At 36.3% G+C, this 5,918-nt stretch overlaps 1 pseudogene; it reads left to right on the top strand.

Annotated features, from left to right (window-relative positions):
* The first annotated feature begins 543 nt into the window (after positions 1–543).
* LOC110213506 (small ribosomal subunit protein eS10 pseudogene) lies at positions 544–1,052 on the top strand (annotated as a pseudogene).
* The last annotated feature ends 4,866 nt before the right edge of the window (positions 1,053–5,918 follow it).

Below are 5,918 nucleotides of genomic sequence, written 5' to 3' on the forward strand. Positions count from 1 at the left end.
GCATGGAAATTAGATTTGAAGTTTCAGCATAGCAATCAGTATCTTAATAGAAATCTCCAGTTACCCCACACTAAGGATAGCTCTGCTATAACATTCTTTTTAACCCTGAAATCTCATGATTCTTGGAAACATTTTAAGTTTGAGCCAATGTCAACCTCCTCAATCAACACAAATTATTTGTACTGTATTTCATAGAAAAATTTATTAATTCAGTACAAACTGATCTATTACCACCTTGAGATTAAAAAAAATGGAAAATATTAAGTTGTTTTCAGGGGAGGCAAACTTTTTCTATCAGTTATCAGTTTCTTGGAAAACTTTTCTCCCACTTTTTGAGGAGGAAAACATGAAGGAAGAAATGAAAACTCATGAAAAGCTTACCCTTGCTATGGCTAGAACTTCTTGGAGATTGTACATCCAATGCCACAGGAGTCTCGACTTATCCATTTTATATTTGGCACAATGTGTGTGACTTTGTATTATAGTTAAATTGTTTGCCCACCTTTCTATCCTAGGCTCCATGTAGACCAGCATCCGTAGCAGCCGCCAAGATGTTGATGCCCAAGAAGGACCGTATTGCCATCGGTGAACTCCTCTTTAAGGAGGGAGTAATGGTAGCCAAGAAGGATGTCCACATGCCAAAGCACCCTGAGCTGGCAGACAAGAATGTTCCCAATCTCCATGTCATGAAGGCCATGCAGTCTGTAAAGTCCTGTGGCTATGTTAAGGAGCAGTTTGCATGGAGGCATTTCTACTGGTACCTCACCAATGAGGGCATTCAGTACCTCCGGGATTACCTTCACCTGCCCCCTGAGATCGTGACTGCCACACTCCGCAGAAGTCATCCCGAGACAGGAAGGCCAACAAGGCCCAAAGGTCTGGAGGGCGAGCGACCTGCCCGGCTTACTCGAGGTGAAGCTGACAGAGACACATACAGACGAAGTGCTACTCCCCCTGGTGCTGACAAGAAGGCTGAGGCTGGGGCTGGGTCAGCAACTGAATTCCAATTTAAAGTTGGATTTGGTCATGGACGTGGTCAACCTCCTCAATAAAAACTGGAGAGATAAGTTTCATATTGAATAAAATTTGGGGAAAAAAATAAATTGTTTGCCCAAATAACGGCATTTAATTTAACACATTTTTTTTAAAAAATTAGCTATCCATATCTTCCTATTAAATCATGTTATCATGACTCTGAAAATAGCAAGGAGAATAGCAGAATGTGATACTTTTCTGCCAAACACAAAATAAACTTCACTCTTGGTGAAACAGATAATCCCATTATGGTAGTCTAAGAAAATAGAAATTACTTATTTGGAGACCTTAAGCAGAATCATTATTTTAAAAAGAAAGTCTGGCTAAATGCATTGTTGACAGAAACTAGAAACTTTTTCCAGTTAATCTGACTAATTTATGCAAGATTTTGAATAAATGTAATAATCATAGCATATTTGGTGTTTTGTTTTTTATTCCATTGTCTAAAGGGACATGCCACAGGAATAGTCATTTTCAGGAAATCAGAATGCAGGGTATTTTACATGAATTTTAAAATGACTTATAGAAATTATTTATTCTTCTGAACACAAATTAACAATGAAGTTAAAAACTTTGGTGATTTTTTTTCCTCAATTAATGGACTTAAATGGACGTGAGCCATCAAAACAAAGAGGGGCTACATTAAGGCAAAAAAATGGGATCCAAAAATGCAGCATTTGTGGGTAATCCCAGTATTTAATATCTTATCACATTTTTTTTTGCATGTGAATTTGAATGTTGTTTTTTCAGAATTAAAATATTCCCTATCAAAGAAAGTGAATTATCTGATTATATATGACAACATTGGCTTGCCTTATCATGATGTCATTCATTTTACAATAGCATTCTCACAGTAGCCTACTTGTTTGTCACGTGATTACTTAATTTAAATAATCAATATTTGTGTTGACAATGTCAAAAACAAATTTAAATCCAAATCTAAAATTCCTTTGTGATCAAAGGAAATTCAGTGAAACTGAACTGACATTAAATAATAAATTTAGAGCTAGAAGGGGCCTCAGAAGTCATCCAATTTAGTTCTCTTCTTTAACAAATGAAAAAACTGAGTCAAAAAGGATAAATGGCTTTCTGAGGGTCACAAAAATAGACATAGGAGAGCAGACATTCAAAATCAGGTTCTCTGACTCCAGATTCAGCCTTCTTGCACTTTAACACTCCAGTCCCAAATTCCAAGGCTATAAATTCTCATTTGCTTACTTGATCTGTTTTTCTTTCTTTCTTCTTTTTTTTTCCTGCCATGTTCTGCCTTTTCACTTAGACCTAGAACTACAGCTCCTACCCTGGAGTTCTGATCATTGCTTGGCAAGAATTCTCCATATCTAGGCACATCAAGACCCACCATGCTGCAATCTATCTCCTTGCTATGCTACCATATACATATTCTGCCTCATCCAGTTTCCACTTCTCATTCTAGAAAAATGCCTAGGTTTCCCAGAATTATAGGATTATGGAATATTCTAGAAATATCTCCTAAATGTTTTTGATTTCCCATAGCAGACTATTGAAATAAAGGACTATCTTCCCTTTTCTATCTGTATCTCAAATACTTAGCAAATCCTTTTCATTCATTTTCCCACTATTTGTAAATGAAAGGTAAATTCACAGAGAAAAAACAAAATAAAAGAAAAAGAAGAGAAAGGTGTAGTTTATTTTTTACCTGTCCAGAAAGAACACTGGAAATCACTATGCTTTTGGCCATGAAAGAAACATTAAAGGCAGGAATATAAGTCAAGTGGTTGGAGGACAGTGACCTTGTCTCTTTGTTCAGGCTGAAATTAATTTGCCTACCAAGCCCTAATGCTCTTGGATATATATAATTTTAAATCAGATCTGTCTGAGAAAAGGACTGAGATCCAACCCCAAATCTAGTGAATTCAAGTTAGACTTCATATTAGCCCAAAGGACTATAATCATTACTTTAGTATGGGGACTTTTAGCCTTAGCTGTGTAAAAGAGCTGTCAGTCTACCTTTTCAAGGAGAAGTTTTCTAGTCACTATAACCAAATAGATTGGAAGAGAGACTCTCAGTTGGTGTTCCAAAGAGTTGAAGTCCAGAAAGTGGAAGGAAAAAGTAACTTTATAGTTTTAAGACAAGCAGAACACCACCCAGAAGTTACAGTGTTCCAAGACAATATCGAGGAACAATGTCTGACAGATCATACATAAAAAATATAACAGCAGCAGAAGATATCAATATCTTTTATTGTCAGAAATACGAGTTGTCCTTTCACACATATCCTGGTCACCCATGTTCCTTAGGTCTCTGAGTCTCTGTTTGTTTAAATCTTTTTCCTAAGCAGGTCAATACTCTTTGGACTGTTGGTTTGTGTATGTTCAGAAGAATGGGCTCCATTTTTAAAAAAACTGCTATTTCAGTAATTTTACTTTAAACTAATTGTGTTCCTGACTGAGTAGTGCCAATAAGAATATTTGATAGAAGCTCGTAGGCATGGTTTTATATTAGATGTGGGGCTAATACGTACCTTGAACCTGGGTTAGTTTGGTTTTTTGTTTTTGTTTTTTGTGGCAGCCCCAAATGTGATAAAGGGGTTACTATACATACTTTTTTAATGAAAAAAAAAAAGCAAGTGCTTATGGAGATAGAGAGACTCTGAAAACATATTATTTATAGAATACTGTAAGTATGCTGTCACTGTTTATATATGCTATGAATTATTTCCTCATTTGACTATTTTGTCATTTATCTATTGTTAGTGGCATCAGTGCCCTTGCTTACCCATCAGAACCTGAATAATTGAGAAGTGTCTGCATAGTATACTTGTATCAGCTCTCCTGCCACAGTCAATGAAACCCCTGACATTTGGAGAGCACCAGGGACAGAAAAGCATTTCATGACTCTGACTGTATATGTTTCTTCCTAAGGTTCCTTTTGAGTTTTGAAAAAGGCACATCTGATTATTATGCTGTTTCTGGGCATGTTGCCAAGCTGCTAAGGGCACTTTTGGAATCTGCATATGGGACTAACTGAAGATGAATCTTTGCAAAGAGTTAGAAGGTGACCCTGAGAGTCATCTTTAGTTCTTTTGGACATTGGTATGTACTCCAGAGACTTCTGCTTGAGGGGGCCTCTTCAGAGCCCTAGATTGTGAGTGGTGAACTTGTAGCAGTGTTACAGAGAAAGCTGTTTTTCCTACTATTAAAAGGCAGTTCAAGTAAATGTTTATTAATGGACTGAAAGACTTGATAACTGCTGGAGCACAGTCAGGATTCTCACAGTTACCATATCTTTGGAACAGACTAAAAACTATTTTTAAAATGAACCCTGAAAGTGATGACACTCTTATGGGCCTTCCCATGCCTTTAAATCTTCCTTTTTTAATGTGCAAATTGTTATCACTTCTGACCAAAAAGTTAAAGCTCAGTTTCTAGTAACATGAGGAACAAAAAATACCATCTTTCTATCTCAACATCCTCTTAAAAAGTTTTGTTTATTCATAACAATGAATAATCTCTTCTGCCTAGTGGACTACATTAGAACATTGCTCTTTTTTTTTTCCTTCAAATTTACCATCAGACATTAAAGATAATTGCTTAGGATCTCATTATTCTGACACAGGCAGACAAACTGAACTCAAATAAAAACAACTCTCCTCAGTAGATCCCATAGTGGCACAAGAATACATATCAGGGTGTTTGCATTCATATATACTTTCCATGTGCATTCATATTAGCTTCCTCAATTTTTTTATAAAAAAGATGATTTTTAATCTATATATCATTTTATTCATCCACTAATTCTTTCACCAAGAATTTACTGTGTATTTTAGATATACTACTAATTTCAGAAATAATTGCCCCAAAGGCTGATTCTTTAAAGCTACCAAGAGGGAAAATATTTATCTTACCCATAAACAGCAACTTCCTAGACAACAGTCCTGTCTCTACAGTTCACAGCTCTATGAGGCATGCATCTATCCAAAGAGAATTCTGCTAAAGAGCAAAGGTATGGTATCTAATTTTCAGCTCTTTTCTCATCTTCCAATCCAATCCATCAAGATATTATTGGACCTGGTCTGTGTTCAAAGCACTGTGATAGGCATTGTGGGGAATAGGGGAGGTGGGAAGGGAGGAGATACAAAAACAGAAATGAAAAGTAGTCCCTGCCTTCAAGAAACTTACATTCTGTCTATTTTTTTTAAGAGGGTGAAACTATATGTTGACCAACCACCATGTGGATAACTAGCTTCATTTAAGGTAATTCTTCTCTAGATCTGAATGCAACTTCCACCGGGGGATAGAATCAGATTGGAGGTAAGAGTAAGTTAAGCTGCCTGGCCCACACTGTAGAGTGCCAGTAAATTGAAGCACACAACTCGACCTTTTCAAATGGTAGCTGTTTTTGAGCATTTCTGGTACTTTCCAAACACAGCCTAGACTCATTATCTCAGCCTCCTGTCTCAGAGCTGTGAGAAGGGAACTTGTCAAGATAACTAGGGAACAAGATAATGGGTGTAAAATGACAAAAAACAGGAAACCTCTTTGGAGAAGCCTCCAAGTCTGGCAACTAAGAGAGGAAAGTGGGGAATAAAAAGAATATAGATGTTAAGACAGTATTCACTATCATTTATATATCTAGGGATTAGCAATGAAAGTCAGAGTCAGATATTGTGCCCATTTCACAAATAGCAATATTGAGATATCAGGAGTTGTAAGTCAGTCAGTCAATAAGCATTTATTTTAAGTGGCTTGCTCTTGTTGAAGGGGCTTCACAGAGTTATTTCTTACTTAAATATAACCTTTAAAATAGTCTGGGGAAAAAAAAGAATAGTACTTTAACATACAAATTTTGCTATTTTAAAAACTTTTACACCAAAACATAGTTGATCTTTTCTGGAAAAATT

The sequence above is a fragment of the Phascolarctos cinereus genome, unplaced genomic scaffold (assembly GCF_003287225.1).
Source record: "Phascolarctos cinereus isolate Bilbo 61053 unplaced genomic scaffold, phaCin_HiC Scaffold_4;HRSCAF=312, whole genome shotgun sequence".
Classification (NCBI taxonomy): Eukaryota; Metazoa; Chordata; class Mammalia; order Diprotodontia; family Phascolarctidae; genus Phascolarctos; species Phascolarctos cinereus.